The sequence below is a fragment of the Octopus sinensis genome, linkage group LG2 (assembly GCF_006345805.1).
Source record: "Octopus sinensis linkage group LG2, ASM634580v1, whole genome shotgun sequence".
NCBI classification, from domain to species: domain Eukaryota; kingdom Metazoa; phylum Mollusca; class Cephalopoda; order Octopoda; family Octopodidae; genus Octopus; species Octopus sinensis.
Window position 1 is genome coordinate 141,009,668 of NC_042998.1, and position 17,500 is coordinate 141,027,167.

The 17,500-nt window shown below is 40.3% G+C and overlaps 1 long non-coding RNA gene across 1 annotated transcript in view; it reads right to left on the reverse strand.

Annotated features, from left to right (window-relative positions):
• Window positions 1-8,507: 8,507 nt before the first annotated feature.
• LOC118761737 overlaps window positions 8,508-17,500 on the reverse strand; it is a 20,055-nt gene continuing 11,062 nt past the window's right edge. Inside the window, exons 2-3 of the long non-coding RNA XR_004997605.1 lie at window positions 15,057-15,062; window positions 8,508-8,675 (exon numbers count right to left, since the gene is read on the reverse strand). This is a non-coding gene — a long non-coding RNA (uncharacterized LOC118761737). The remainder of the gene's footprint in view (window positions 8,676-15,056; window positions 15,063-17,500) is intronic.

A 17,500-nucleotide genomic window follows, 5' to 3' on the forward strand; every position in this document is an offset into this window, starting at 1 on the left:
GTACATTTGATGGTATTGATCCTTAATGCTCGACTTGTACTTATTTCATTGACCCCGAAAAGGATGAAAGGCAAAGTTGACCTGGCGGAATTTGAACTCAGAACATATAGAGAGATGAAATGCTGCTAAGCATTTTGCCCAGCGTGTTAACGGTTCTGCCAGTTCACCGCCTTCAGAATAATCCTCTCTATTATAAGCACAAGGCCTGAAATCTTTTGGAGAAGGAGGCAAGTCGATTACATCGACCCCAGTGTTTCACTGCTACTTATTTTATCGACCTTCAAAGTACGAAAGGCAAAGTCGACCTCGGCAGAAAAGTAACATTATTATTATTATAATTCTCGAGGCGACGAGCTGGCAGAATCGTTAGCACGCTGGACGAAAAGCTTAGCGGCATTTCGTCTGTCTTCAGGTTCTGAGTTCAAATTCCCCTTTCAGGGTCGGTAAAAAACGTACCAGAGGAGTATTGGCATCCATGTAATAAACTTACCTACTTCCACCCAAATTACTGGACTTCTGCCAAAATGTGAAGCCAATATTATTATTATTATTATTATTCTCAAGGAGGGGCCTAGCAGAATCCTTAGACCATCGGACAAATTGCTTTGCAGCATTTCTTCCGGCTTTACGTCCTCAGTTCAAATGCCACTTTGCCTTTCATCCTTTCTTGATCGATAAAATAAGTTGCAGTCGAGCACTGGGGGTCGATGTAATCAAATAGCCGCCCCCACAAAAATGTGCAGGCATTGTGCCTATTGTAGAAAGGATTATTCTTAAGGCGGTGAACTGGCAGAATCGTTAATGCGTCGAACAAAATGCTAAATGGCATTTGTTTCCTGCTCTTTAGATTTTGAGTTCAAATTCTGCCAATGACAAATTTTCCTTTCATTCTTTCGGCGATGATAAAATAAGTATTAGTTAAGCACTGAGGAACAATATAATCGACTTGTCCCCTCCCCTCAAAAATACCGCCTTGTGCCTGCATTTGAAGCAATTATTATTCTTTTATCTCTCACTTTTTCATTCCCTTATTAACACCACTACTACCCCCTCCCCTTTGTATTGAGTTGTCAGATAAATCCGTTCGTCCTTCACCGTTATTTTAAACCTTTCCAATGTTAATTGAGTTAACACAGATTTTTGTAGCTTTGTTCTTCCTCTACAATTTCTGTTTATTGTTTCTGAAATTTGAATAAATTTCACCTCTTTTTCAGGAGGTGGAGTGCCAACTAGTAAAGCAAAGGAAAAGAAGAGAAAAAACAAAGAAAGATAGATAGATAGAGTGAGAGAGAGAGAGAGAGAGAGAGAGGGAGAACGAATTTATCTTATTTCTTTACTGCCTACAAGAGGTCACACAGAATGGACAAACGGATTAAGTTGATTACATCGTCCCCAGTGTGTAACTGGTACTTAATTAATCGACCCCGAAAGGATGAAAGGCAAAGTCGACCTCGGCGGAATTTGAACTCAGAAATACTGCTAAGCATTTCGCCCGGCGTGCTAACGATTCTGCTAGCTCGCCGCCTTAAAACGAACGAATTTATCTGATATCCTAATATTTCACCACAGTGCTTCTCAACCGGGGTCTATATGGCCCTTAGGGGACCATGTAAGATGTTATTGTTAAAATTGATGTGCAACTAATTGGCTATACTTCTACAATACGCAAAATATTTTCGTCTTTTTATACAATTCCTAATAATATTTAGTTACAAAAATACACTAGGACTTTTGTTATATACATCGAATGGCTATGGAGACCCAGTAAAGTAAAATCGGAATCAAAGAAGTCCATAGGTAACAAATGGTTGAGAACCATTGCTTTACCATATCTCTGTTCCATATGCTAAGTTTACGCTGTCTAACTTCTGCTTTTCTATTACTTCTTACGTAAGTATTAGATGAAGGATATCCTAACAATATTACAGTTAAGTTTGGATTCCTTTGATACAAACGTGGTTGCTCTGTAAATTAGATTATTCAAAATACAAATATTCATGGGTGTAGAAATTGTTTCTTTGAATGCTGCTTGTTTATATTTGACTATTATTATTATTATTATTATTATTATTATTATTATTATTATTATTATTACTATTATTATTATTTATTCATGGAAATTTCTTTATTAGCTTTAGGGGAAACGTCTTCCTTTGTTTCAAGGTGGATATTTTTCCTGGGTGTTGGTCATGTCTATTCCGCTCTGTTTCCGTTAAATTTTACTCCAGGTTGTTCATCCTATTGCAGCCATGTATGTTTGTGTGTGTGTGTGTGTGTGTGTGTGTGTGTGTGTGTGCGTGCGTGTGTGTGTGTGTGTGTGTGTGTGTTGTGTGTGTGTGTGTGTGCGTGTGTGTGTGTGTATGTGTGAGATGTTTTAGCCTCTGTTGTTATGTGTAGGATAGCAAGAAGATTTGTGTGGCACTTGATTGTGTGTTATCACTGCTGCTACAGCTGTTGTTGCTTTTGTTATTGTTAGGATTATGAATTGATAGAATCTCTAGAGAGTCGGAAAAATACCTTGCTTTATTTTGAAAATATATATTAGCGACAGAGGCAGTATTAGTATTAATACTACCTCTGTCGCTAATATAGGTAATATTTATCACCACTTAAGACGGCAAGCTGGCAGAAACGTTAGCACGCCGGCGAAATGCTTAGCGGTATTTCGTCTGCCGTTACGTTCTGAGTTCAAACTCCTCCGAGGTCGACTTTGCCTTTCATCATTTCGGGGTTGATAAAATAAAGTATGAGTCAAAATATTGAAGGTGGGCTGGGGTGGGGATGGACGCGATGGTGTCCACTAAATCTATCTCCTTGAAATTGCCCGTCCTGTGTGCCAACGTTTGAACAATCAACGTTATTATTATTACTACAGCAGCTGTAGTAGTAGTAGTAGTAGTTGTAGTAGTAGTAGTAGTAGTAGTAGTAGTAGTAGTAGTATCTGTTGCTGCTGTTTTGCCCCAGATCGTCCCTGATCGACAAAGCGCCGAGCTGGCAGAATTGTTAGCACGCTGGACGAAATGCTTAGCGGTATCGAAATGCTTAGCGACTTTGCTTTTCATCCTTTTCGGGGTCGTTGAAATAAGCACCAGTTGAACACTGGGGTCGATGTAATCGACTCATCTCCACCTCCCTCGAGCTGCCCTTGTGGCAAAAATTTGAAATAATTTTTAATAGGGCAGTGGACGGGCGAATCGTTTGGACGTCGGGAAAAATGCTCTGCTGTATTTGATCCTTCGTGTTCTGTGTTGAAATCGCAACGAGGTCAATTTTGCAGTTCATTCTTCCGGAGTCAATAAAATAAAGTACCAGTCAAGCTCTGGGTCGATGGTATCGAGTTAAGCTCTCATCTCAAGACTATAAGCCTTCTGCATAAATTAGAAACCATTATTGTTGTTGAGTCTTAAATTAGAAACTGTTATTGCTATTTTTGTTCTTTTCTTTTCGAATCTTTTGGAGGTAGCAGTGGCAGTGGTGGTGGTAGTGGTAGTACTGTTGTTAATGATGGTGGAGGTGGCAGTAGTGGTAGTAGTAGCAGCAGTGATGGTGGTGGTATGATGATTATAAGGCGGCGAGCTGGCAGAAAAGGCGGCGAGCTGGCAGAAACGTTAGCACGCCGGGCGAAATGCTTAGCGGTATTTCGTCTGCGTTACATTGTCAGTTCAAATTCCGCCGAGGTCGACTTTGCCTTTCATCCTTTCGGGGTCGATAAATTAAGTACCAGTTACGCACTGGGGTCGATGGAATCGACTTAATACCTATGTCTGTCCTTGTTTGTCCCCTCTGTGTTTAGCCCCTTGTGGGTAATAAAGAAATAGGTATTGTGTCTGCCGTTACGTTGTGAGTTCAAATTCCGCCGAGGTCGACTTTGCCTTTCATCCTCTCGGGGTCGATAAATTAAGTACCAGTTACGCACTGGGGTCGATATAATCGACTTAATACCTATGTCTGTCCTTGTTTGTCCCCTCTATGTTTAGCTCCTTGTGGGTAATAAAGAAATAGGTATGATGATTATGGTGTTGAAGATGGCAGCAGCTGAGTGAACTGGAGCAACGTGAAATAAAGTATCTTGCTCAAGAACACAACACAGCTCGGCTCGGGAATCGATCTCACTACTTCATGATTATGAGCCCGACGCTCTAACCACTGAGCCATGCACCTTCACATGGTATAGATTAATTTGTATTTTAATTTACATGAAATTAGATTTCATCTTTTAAAACCGTTATTTTAAGTTAGATGTTTACATAGAAATACAAGCCTTATCACAAATACTCAGGAGTAGATGGAATCGTTACGATACAACAGACAGAAAATGAAGGAGAAAATTAGAAAAGAACAATAAATACCCAAAGATAGCCATAGCAAATCCAAAACGAGTGCTAGAAATAAGATTATAGGTATAGACTCACTAATTATCCCAGCTTCTAAAGATGAAATCGTGTTAAGTGAATTGGCGAACGTTGACAATGATATCAGAGCTTCTCCGTGGATTGTGAGTGAATCATAACAGAGCTGATGAAGACAGGATATAAGCACTACGTGACAGGAAGAGAGCGAGCGAGAGGGAAGGACAGAGGAAGGAAAAGGAAGACAGACAGACGGACAAACTGAGAGATAGGTAGAGAGAGGTTTAATACACATGGGGAAACTATTAGAGAAACATATAAACAAGCAAAGCTTGACTAATTGGTATAATAACACAAATAAAACTAATAATAAACGTTTCTCTTTATATAAGGAAACAATAAAATGAAAAAAAAATACAAGCTAATAAGCAGAAGAAAAGGTTTCTGAGAAAGACAAAGCTACTGCGAAACGTAAGACAAAAACATCAATGTGTATCTGCAAAGAGTACGAAAGAAAAATGAAGGGAAAAATTTATTCATGCGCAGTCGTGTAAAACTTGATGAAAGCACCATGACTCAGAAGCTCCGGACTGAAGACAGAAACGAAAGATTTGACAATCAATTGGCAGAGACGTTAGAACGTTGGATAGAATGCTTCACAGTATTAGTCCTGATTTTCTACGTTCCGAGTTCAAATCCCGCCGACGTTAATCAACTTTACCGTTCTTCCTGCCTTTTTCGAGGTCATTAAAAAGTGCTAATCCAGGGCGGTGAATTAGCAGAACTAGATTCAAATACAGATGCAAATGCTACCAGTTGAAAGCTCCGCATACCGGATGCTAGCAAGTTTGTGGTGTCATCAGGAGAGATTGCACACTGTTTCGGGGCCTTCCCCTCGACGATATTATTGAGCACTCACTGAAACGAGGCCCAACTTCCTAGATCAACTGGTTACTAGGTTTCGCTCAATAGTCTTCTAATCATTGCTCATCCTCTCTTTTTAATGTCGGACTGATTGCTTAAGGATATTTTTGTTCCAGCTGTTTGCAGTCGTGTAAAACTTGATAACGGCTTTGAACTGAAGACAGAGACAAAAAATGGCAGAGAAGTTAGAACGTCGAATAGAATGCAATACGTTATTTGTCCTGATTTTCTACGTTCTGAGTTCAGATCCCGCCGAGGTCAATTAACTTTGCCTTCCTTCATGCCTTCTTCGAGATCACAAAATGTGTCAATCCAGGGTGGTGGATTTGGCGGAATTATGAAAATATCGGACAGGGTATTTTTTTCTTGGATATTTTTGTTCCGGGGTATTTTTGTCCCAGCAGTTGCATTCTGAGTTCAAATCTCACCATGATTTACCCGCTTCCTTTTTTAAACGCCACCACTTGGTTCCTTGTGTGTGTGTTGCAGAACCCACTGCAAGCATTTAGACAAAGTCTCTGATACGAGGATACCTCCCTCCCTCCCTCCCACCGGTCTTGGAGACCTTGTAAAAGAACCACAGGCGCTGTTTTCTCGCTTATAGTATCCCTTCGATTAAATTAGAAGCAGATTTGATAATGTAAACATTATCGATGTCACATACTTAATGTAATGGTATTGTTAGATGCTCTTTTCGCTGCACTGTTTCATGCTTATAGTAGTAGTAGTAGTAGTAGGAGTAGGAGTAGGAGTAGTGATGTTATTTACCACCCTCTTGAGGTAAAATAATACACCACCTCCTTTTAAACTTGTCAGGTCTTAGAAAAACAGATTATAGTTTCGAATTTTGGCACACGGCCAGCAATTTTAGGAGTAGGAGTAAGTCGATTACATAGAACCCAACGCTCAACTTATAGACCCCGAAAGGCGCGTGGCGTAGTGGTTAGGGCGTTACATTCGCGATCGCAAAATTGTGGTTTCGATTCCCAGGCCGGCAGATTGGGGTTTTCGATTCGCAGACCAGCAGCGTGTTGTGTTCTTAAGCAAAACACTTCACTCATGCTGCAGTCCACTCAGCTGTAAAAGAGTAATCCTCTGACGGACTGGCATCCCGTTCAGGAGCAATTTTGTGCTCTCGGTCACTTGCACGCCCTGGAAACCGGGTGATTGGCCCTGTTAGTCTTAGGACTCGAGACAGTAATACTCAAGGGTTTATGATGCAAATAGAAAACAATGTTAACTTCGGTATGATTTGAAATCAGACTGTAAGGCCAGAAAGAATGCCGCTAAAGTATTTTGTCCAACGCACTAACGACTCTACCAGCTAGCCGCCTTTGGAAAGACTGAATATATCAACAACCATAATCAGATTCGTAGCTACACCCACGGTTCGATATACCAATACAATACCACATCAAACTTGAGAAGGATATAAGCATTCATAAATTGTCGTGTGTAACAATGACACGTTTGTGACACTTTGAGTCATGCTTGTCTGAAGTAACAAGGAAATCAAAGGAAAACTGTTCAGATGTTATAAAGAAAACTGAAAACCTGATAAATAGCTGTGTCTATCTTTTCTGATCAAATTATCGCCTGTTAGTAAAGACGGAAACTTACTGACGTTCTAAGACCTCAATTGTTCCAATGTTAATTAGTACACTACGTATGAGCGAAAAGAATACGGACAGACTCATAGAATACTCCACTTTAAATGTACCTCTAAATATGGAGTATCGATATTTTCTGACGAAAAGGCGCAGGTGTGGCTGTGTGGTAAGAAGCTTGCTTCCCAACCACATAGTTTTGAGTTCAGTCCCATTATGTGGTACTTTGGGCAAATGTCTCCTACTATACTCTCGGGCCGACCAAATCCTTGTGAATGGATTTGGTAGACAAAACGACAGCCCGTCGTGGATGTGTGTGTGTTTGTCCCCATGCCCACACTTGACAACCAGTATTGGTGAGTTTACACTCCCATAACTTAGTGGTGCAGTAAAACAGACCGATAACAATCTTAAAAAGAAAATATGTACTGAGGTCGATTAGTTTTGACTAGAATTCTTCAAAGTGGTGTACCGTAAAGGATAAAAGAAGTTAAAGATAAAATATCGCCTATTAGTAAGATGGAAACCCATCAAAGTACAATGACCTCAAAATCGAAATAAGATACAAATGTTCCTTCTTGAGCCATGTCAGGTTTCCCGGTTTCAGTGGCGTAGAAATTCCCCACCTGGATGGGACGCCGGTCCGTTGCAGGATTACTCATTTTTGTCAGCTGAGTGGACTGGAGCAACGTGAGAATGAAGTGTTTTGCTCAAGAACACAACGCATCGCCCGGTCCAAGAATCGAAACCACAGTCCTACGATCATGAGTTCAACACCCTAACCACTAAGCCACGCGCCTCCGCCGAAATCGAAATGCTAGTACTTAACTATAGAATGAAAATATCTGTACAAACAATAATTAGTACACTATGTACAGTTGAAAAGAATATGAACAAAAACATAATGGGTTTCACGTTATATTCACCAGTCTAAATATAACATTATTACGTATAGCACATATTCTTTGCAAAATTCATTTAGTTCAATGATACAATCTTCTCGGAGAACATCCGGTTTATGAGTCTCCCAATATTTATAAACAACGTTTAGAAGTTTGCTTCCCAAGCACAAGGTTCCGGGTTCAGTTCCACTTCGTGTCTCCTTGGGCAAATGTCCACTACTATAGCTTCGGGCCGACCGGATCTTACAGGTGGATTTGGTGAACAGAAGATGAAGGAGTCGTCGTATGTGTGTGTATGTGTGTGTGTGTGCGTGTGCGTGCGTGTGAGTGTGTGTGTGTGTATGTTCGTGTCTGTGTTTGTCCCCACCACCGCTTGACAATAGATTCTTGTGTGTTTACTTACCTGTAACTTAGCGGTTCGGCCAAAAGAGTCCGATAGAATAAGTACCAGACTGGGGTCGATTCATTCGATTAAGAAAATTTTCCAAGGTGGTACCTCAGCATGACTGCAGTCTAATGACCGAAACAAGTAAAAGGTAAAAGATAATGTATCACACATTCTATACAATCCCCTCGTAATTCTACGAAAAGGAAAAAAAAGTTTAACAACAAACAACACTAACGTTGAAAATGACAGACCATTGAGCTGCTGAGACCGCCTTCGGTCATGACTGACCATGGGATTGCACCTAGGAAGTTACCCTCCCAGACACAAGTCCGGGCAATATTGTTTATGGAAGACCAGCAGTCGCCCCATGCATACCGGCCTCCCCTCTCCACGCCACCAGTGTAATCCAAGGGAAAGGCAAATGCCGATATATCTTGGCACCTGTAACGTCGCGACTCATTTCTACAGCAGAGTGAACTGGAGCAATGTGAACTAAAGTGTCTTACTCAAGAACACAACACCCAGCCCAGTCCGGGATTCGAGCTCACAACCTCACGATCGTAAGCTCGACGCTCTAACCACTAAGCCATGCGACTTCATATGACAGATCATATATCATAGTAAATTAGGTATTGCACACTTTCAAAACACAGCAGTGACTTTCAACTTAAAAAATGAAATTTGCACGGCCAGCTGTCACTCGCAAACGAGTATGACCTTGTAATGTTTACTGTGTTTTTGCTAATTGTTTTAGGCGTTTATGTTGTCTTGTGGAGACATAGACACCTAGTCATCCTTTCGGCCCCGTCACTCTTGACCTAGTAGAACATCCAGGATGATCGCTAGAGGGAGAGAGAGAGAGCGGGGAGAGAGAGAGAGACGGAGCTGCACCTGTACAACACTGGTACTCATTTACAGCTAGGTAGACTGGAACAACGAATAATAAGATGTCTTGTTCAACGAAACACAACGCGCCGCCCAATTCAGGAATTGAACTAATGAAGTTATGAATATAAACTGAATATCCTATTAATTTCTATCAAAAATGAATGTGATTTCCATCATTAGCATGCAAAACTACATCAGTCAAAATAATTTTTTAAAATTCCGACGATAGTGTTAAGGAAAATGTGAAGATCCCAAGATCCCAACGAGCTTCGGTTTAATTTCAGTCAACCAATCTCCACTCCCAAGATATTGGTTATCTCGAGACTTGCAACAAAGCTGCTATGTAGTGTATCGAATTCTGAACCACAAAGCGAACTTCTTAACCACATAATTATCCTTGAACCTTCTCTTCATCCAGTAAAGTGTTGAGAGCTATATTGTAATATATAAGATGTCAGCAACACGACCACTAAGTCGAAGTTGACTGTTACTATCATTAGTCTTTTATTTTTTTCAGTCATTGAACCGTGACCATACTGGAGCACCACCGTGAAGGATTTAGTCGAACAAATTGACCACAGTGTTTATTTTTATGCCTGGTACTTATACTATCGGATCTCTTTTGCTGAATCGCTAAGTAGCTGGAACGTGAACAGACCAATACCGGTTCTTGAGATGGGCTGGGTGGGACAAATACAAAGACACACATGCATATACATACATACATACATACATACATACATACATACATACATACATACACATATGTGTGTATGAATGTATGTGTGTATATGATGTTATTTATTCTTGTAAAGACATATACTACTCATATTTCACGCACTTCGTCAAATCTATATAATGTCATAATAAGTTCCATACCCCCAAAACCTTAAACTAAGATAGTCAGCCTCGCAATCTACTACATAAAAAATACTAACCCCCACCTACTCTCTTTCTCTCTCTCTCTCTCTCTCTCTCTCTCTCTCTCTCTCATATACACGTCACTAATTTCTTCCAAATTCTTCAAATCAACTACTTCACACTTCCCCCTTAACCTTCCCACCCTCCCCAGTCCCCCAAAGTACTTAACAATACCCCACTCCTTTGAAAACTAACCACTCTACGTCTTCCCCATCCCTACTCACACCCCTGTATTCAATTCCATACTCTATTAGCCATAGCACCCCTCCAATACCAACCCATTTCATTCGTCCCACTAACAACTACTTTTGACAACCTTCTCACCCCCCAGCTGCTGAACCAGTCAATTCATTTCCCTCAAATAATAGCCATCCCTGTTTCTGTATCTCAACCTTTAACTCTATAGCCTTGATAAATCACTCTTCCCCCTTCCTTCCCCCTGCCACCTCTACTACTGTCTCTAGCTTCATTATTAACCCTAACCCCAAAATCTATTTCCTCCTCCTACTATTCTCTGTCTAAACACCCTCACCTCCTCTTTCTAATACATTTAGTTCACCACAAAATATTTTCATCTTTAATCTCCATTCTGTCAACACCTCAAATGTAAAATTATTGTCTGAAGACGGAGGCTGGTTGTATCCGATGATGGAATCAAGTTACAAACATTATTTTGGACCATCAAGACTTCAGAAACAGCTGTTGGACTCGTAAATCTCCTACCAAGATATATTTATGTAATTTTGCGTAATTTAGACGACAATTCATCCACCGTATCCTCTGTGTACATACACACATACATACACACATACATAATACATACATACATACATACATACATACATACATACATACATACATATATTCATAATTATATACTTAAAAATTAATTTTACCGATATAGTGATCTTTATACGCTGGTCACTGATATAATCATTTTAATGATTATGTCCTCAATTTATACGATTATATAATTTTAAGTTCTCTATTCATTATATTTGCTCCGGTACTATTCTGACAACCACATGGCTGAGATGGGCGATTAGATATAATGTATACGTGGGAAACGTATGTATATATTGCTATCTGTACGCAAGTATTTATCGATATGTATACATATTTTTCGCTAATATATTATCGGTATACTTCTACTGATCAGTGTAAAGTAATTATTATTACAAAACACGAAATCTTAGAATATAGAGTTGTCCGAAATTTTATAAATTTTCTTGCCCATTTCCTCGCATTCAACCTGTAAAAAAAGAACAAATTTAGAGTGGTTCGTAGACATTTGACATCTACTTCTAGGGTATTGGCGTTGTCCCTCCAGCGCCCTTAATTGTAATCATATATTTATAATTATATAATTAAATATTAATTTTACTGATAGGGTGTTTTTATATGCTGGCCACTGGTATAATCATTTTAATGAATATATCAGTGGCCAGTGATTATAACCTCAATTTATACATATATACATAATACACACACACACATATATTTTTTTTTTTTGGTTTTTGTTTTAGGCAGTCTATCTTGACAGATGACGACGTCGTCATTGATCCGTAGGAGTTGTTTTGATGGCGTTGGCAGGCCCTCTCATGGCTGAAAAGACCGATTCTGGAGGCACATGTCCGATTACACTGAGAGCAGCGAAGAGGGCTCCGACGGTGATGAGTTCGTCCAGGATTTTGCTGACGTTCCTTGAGTTGTCTGCGCTTTTCTTCGCGAAGTGTAGTCTGCTCGTCCTAAAAATGCTACGTATCAGTTTTGCCCATACCCCTCCAGGAAGTACGGTCTGTGGACAGTGTTTCATATTCACCAGTGCAGAGCTTTAGGGATTTCTTGAGATGATCTTTATATTGCTTCTTTGGACCTCCGTGCGGTCGGTTACCCTCTGGTAACTCCCCAAAAAGGACAAACTTGGGTATACGGTTTTCTGGCATCCTGATAACATGCCCCACCCAGCGCAGTTGACGTTCGATGATCATGCATTCGATTCTGGTCAATTTCGCTCGTCTCAGGATCTCCGTATGTGACATTTTGTCTTTCCAGGTCAGATAAAGGATGCGCTGGAGACAGCGGATATGAAAGGATTCGAGGAGTTTGACATGACTACGATAAAGTGTCCAGGTTTCTGAGGCATACAGAAGCGTGGAAACAACAACAGCACGATAGACCTCGATTTTCGGGGAGAGATTCAGATCACGATTAAGGAAGACCCTATCCTTGAGACGTCCAAAAGCGTGGGAGGCAAGGCGGATGCGATTCTGAATTTGCTTGAGATGATGCAACCCAAATAGGTGAATTTCTCGGTGTTCTTTGGCTGGTTGTCTTGGATCGAAAGAGTCACAGGGGGTGAACCATTTTTTGAGCGTTGAAGAATCTCTGTTTTCTTGGTGTTGACCTGGAGTCCAGGCCGACGATAGGCGTTTCCCACAATGTCTAGATTCTGCTGAAGTCTGGATGGTTCGTGGGCGAGAACTTCGCAGTCTTCGGCATACTGTAATTCAAAGAGAGTGGTGGACTGAGTCTTTGATAGTGATTTTACTCTCCTCAAGTTGAAGAGACTGCCATCGTGGCGATATCGAATTGGGATGCCATCATCGAGGTTAAGGTCGTAGCGAGATAGTAAGGTCACATCCACAAGGAACACGTTGAAGAGGACAGGGGCCAGGACACAGCCTTGCTCAACACCGACTTGAACGTTGCAGTAGTCAGAATGATCACAACCCAGTGTCACACGTGATTGCATGCCGTCATGGAACTTGCGTAGCATGGCAAGAAGCTTAGGAGGGCATCCATACCTCTGCAGGACATTCCATAATAGTGGGCGGCTAATAGTATCTAAAGCCTTAGTTAGGTCAATAAAGGCAAACGAGGCATCACGCTGTTGTTCTCGGCACTTCTCTAACAGGAGGCGAGAGACGAAGACCATGTCGATCGTGCTACGGTTAGCTCTAAAATCCCCCAGAGTCTCAATGCGGTTTTATATATATATATATATATACACATCATATACACATATATACATATATATATATATATATTACATACATACATATACATATACATGCATACATAATTCATACACACACACACACACGTATACGGCATGGCCTAGTGGTTAGAGTGTTGGACTCATGATCGCGAGATCGTAGTTTCAATTCCTAGCCTGTATGGTGCGTTGTGTTCTTGAGCAAAACACTTCATCTCACGTTGCTCTGCGATCCCTTCGATATCTGACGCGTGGTACACCGTGCACCTGTTCAGACAACGTTGATTTGATGGAGAAAGTGAGCTAATATGCGCACGAACATTTGATCACTATAAACAAATCATTCGTGCAGGTGGTTCAACAAAAGCTGAACGTTCATAGTCCACAGTATATATATATATATAGTTGAAATTTATAGAAAAACAAAAGACGAACACAGGTGTATGAGCAACAAACAAGTGTATTAGTTTGACGCTCGGGGAAAATAAAGAAGCTTTTTACGTTTCGAGCCTACACTCTTCAACAGAAAGAAATAAGAGAAAATAAACAAAGAGGGAATGAAAAAACTTGCAGATTTCAGCGCCACGCATGGCGAATTGTGAGTGTGTGTGTGCGCGCGCGCACGTTTGTGTGTGTGTGTGTGTAACGTAGGAGGGGTTCCACACACTTTCCGCTCACTGAATTACCCCACAAGGCAACAATCGGCCCGATAGTAGTAGACCCTTGTCCAAGGTGCTGAATAGTAGGACTGAACCCGAAACCATGTGGCTGCAAAGCAAGCTTCTTAACCACACAGCCATACCTTTTCCCCCCACTTTTTGTTTTGTTTTTGACCTCGAATTGTTTGCTAAATCATAGACTTTCAAATTTAACAGAATGCTGCTTATTTTTGTTATATGACGATCGGAGCAACATAAATGCAAAGTACCTCTTGAGTCCCCAATGAAATTGCTTAACATTTGAGCCACATCATAACCATTGGAATGTCAATAGTTTGTGTATGTGTGTGTGTAAGAGAGAGAGAGAGAGAGAGAGAGAGAGAGAGAGAGAGAGAGAGAGAGAGAGAGAGAGGCATGTGTATGCGTTTGTGTGTGTGTGTGTTTTTTTGCGTGTGTGTGTGTGTGTAGTTCACTACTCGAGTTTCGCAGTGAAAAGGTCAATTAGTTGGTTCATCGGATCTATTTTCTGTATTCACAAAGATAGGACTTTCAGGATATAAATAACGACAATATTCGTAAGCAATGAAGAGGAGACAGAAGTGGTGGAAGAAGAAGAAGAAGAAGAAAATAGAACAAGAAAAAGAAGGATAATGACGACAGCTACAACAACAACAACGACAATAGCTATTACAAGTATGATAACCATCGATCCTGAAAGTAGAATAAAATATTTTCTTTCATTAAACTGAAAAAAGAAAAAGAAAAATGAAAAAATCGGAAGTGGAAAGGAGTATAACGAAGTTGGAAAATAAACAACAGGAAGAGGTAGAGGAGGAGGAGGAGGAGGAGGAGGAGGGGGGAGAAGAAGAAGATGATGATGAAGAAAAAGAAGAAGAAGAAGAACAACAACAACAACAACTACAACAACAACAACGACGACGACGACGACGACGACGATGACTACGACAACAAGAAACTGGAGAACGGAAAGAAGCAAGAGAAAAGAAAGAGGAGTTAGTGGAGCGGAAAATCAAACGTAACCTTTCCAACGGTAGTAGATATGGCAGGTGCAGAGCGGACAAAAGTTTTGAACTGGAATAACGTAAGTGTGTTTTGCAAGGAATAATAGTGATTTTTTGGTGAGTGGAATGAGCTGGTGTCACAAGAGAGAAATTGTAACATTGGAATATAGAAATGTATGATAGTGGTGATGGCTTTAATGGCGGCAGGGTTTCAGTGATTTAACGGAGCGATTATCAGAATAAAGAAAAAAGAAATGTATGATTCTGGAGTAGGTTGGGTAGAAAGAATATCATACACAGTAATTTTTGTTTTGTTAACAGGTTCATCTAACTGGAAACTGTTTTCTATTCACGTGCGCCACATTCCTGGAAATAATTCTTCTTAATGCTCTCCAGACCTTTTTCTTTCTTTTTCATTTCCTTTTTTTCTCCTTGTAGCTTTTATTTTTTTCGAAGATATCCAAGGCTAATGTGTGTATTTTAAATGTGAGGTCATTATATCGTCATTAATAGATAGTTACAAGATTGGCTGCAGCATTTTTCAAGCTCAGATGTCTGTCACGGTGGGGTTAATTTGATGCTCTACTGTCCAGTCTAACAATAAGTCCAAACAGATACAATGTACCTCCACAGTATCGTGATGCCATTACTATTCTAAAGCTGTCACAAATTTCGTTTGTGAATCAAAGGGCGAAAAAGTGGCGAGTATTTGCGCTGTGGAAGGAATCTAGTTTTTCCGCCAAGTTCCTGTTCACACTGTATATCTTACCGACGTATTATAGACGCGCAAGCAAAACATATCTGCAACACGCTGAAGTGTGGGATCCAGAAATTGCATTGGTTTAAATAATACAGTATTTTTTTCTGCGTATTGTGTTATCGCTATTACACTGAATCTCCCTGAGATCTACGTTAAGGGCACACGCGTCTGTGGGGTGCTCAGTCACTTGCACGTTAATTTCCCGAGCAGGCTGTTCCGTTGATTGGATCAACACGAACCCTCGTCGTCGTAACCGATGGAGTGCCAGTTAGTATCACATGTGATACACAAGAAAGGCATACATACATTTCCTGGCATCCATGCATCATATGTGATACGCATATCCTTTTTTTTTTCAACCACCAGAGTAACTTGGTGCTTATGGAAGGAGAAGGAATGCTTTATATTACTCAGAATATATGAAACGAGGGCTAACTAAAAGTCTGAAAACAGGCATGGACGTTCAGTACAAACTTATGAAAAGGATTTAGACAAGTAAATGATTAATAAAAGAAAGGTATTCTAAGTCAGTGGAGTTCAAAAGAAACCTCTTTAGTGTCAACTGAGACTGCAGAGTCTGTAAAACAATAAACTAAAAATTAGGTTTAGAACGAATTTCAGAATATGAGCTGTTCTCTGTTGAACCTATCTGAACCTGTTTTCCGAAATCCAGCTTAAAGTCTGTTGTAGTCAGTTAGTGGAGAGCTTGATGGTTGTCCCTATAAAAGAGAAAATCTTGTGATGCTATTTCAAAACTTGCTGAAAAATTATCATTAATTAGCGGTACTAGTTGTTGGTCTTTGTGACTGCTTTTGCTTTAGATCGTTCATGTGTTATAATGGTAGCAGCTTTGTAAGGTGTCGCTAACGTCAGCGCTTTCCGCTTGGTAGCAGTTCTCCTGGAATTCCATTGATGTTATTTGTGCATTTCTTTTTACCTTATATCTTTTTTCAGTTACGGAACTGTGACTATGCTGGGGCACCGCCTAGAAAGGTTTTAGTGAAGCGAATCGACTCCAGTACTTATTCTTATAAGTGTAGTACTTATTCAATCGGTTATTTTTGCCGAACAGCAAAGTTATGGGGACGTAAACAAATCAACACTGGTTGTCAAAATGTGGTAGCGACACAAAGACACACATTCATACGACGGGCTTCCACACAGTTTCCGTCTACGAAAAAGTTCACTCACATGGCAGGGCCCGGGGCTCACGTCTAAGATGTCACGTAGTGGGACTGAACTCGAAAGTACGTGGTTGCAAAGCCAGTTTTTTAACCACGTAGCCATGCTTGCACCTATATTCTTAACTACAATTTATTATGACACCATCAAACTATTTCTTCCACCCCTCTTGTGGTTTTCAATCCACAAAATACTAAAGTGATAAAAAATGTTCTGCATGTTTTACTGCTTCACAATTCCTACATTAAAGCTATTGCTTCTAATGTTATTGCCTTAAAACAAATGGAGCATTGGTTGTTCAAAGATGACATAATCTCCTAGACTAGGCATAATACATGCCCATTCAAGGAGATTATCCATTCAGATTTAAACAACTGCCTCCAAGCATTAGTGCCACATCTATGAGTCTTGATTATTTGATTATTACCCCCGCCTTCGCTAAGGCGGAGTATTGTTTTCGATCGTGTTTGTTTGTCCGTGGATAAGATATCTCAAGAACTACTGCATGAATTCGGATGAAACTTTCAGGGATGTTTGGTCTCGCGACAGACACGAACTGATTAGATTTTGGGATAGATCCGGTACCGGACAAGGATTCTGGATTATTTTTCCTATTTTTTTGTCCTTTTTTTTTTGTAATTAATTTTTGAGAGCGGTCGGGTTCATTTATAGTATGCTCGTTTGTGAAAGTAGTCGAGTTTATTTCAGATATTCTCATTTTAAAAATCAACCCCGGCTAATCGTTGAAAGGATGTTGATGTTGCCTTGGCGGAGGTTTGCGATCTCTGAGTGCTTTTGTTAATTTTGTCTGTTCACGATCACGGAAGACGTCTTAAAATGTCTACCAAATTATAACGACCATCTTTCCAAAAGATGCGGTGGAATTCAATACTGCGCTGA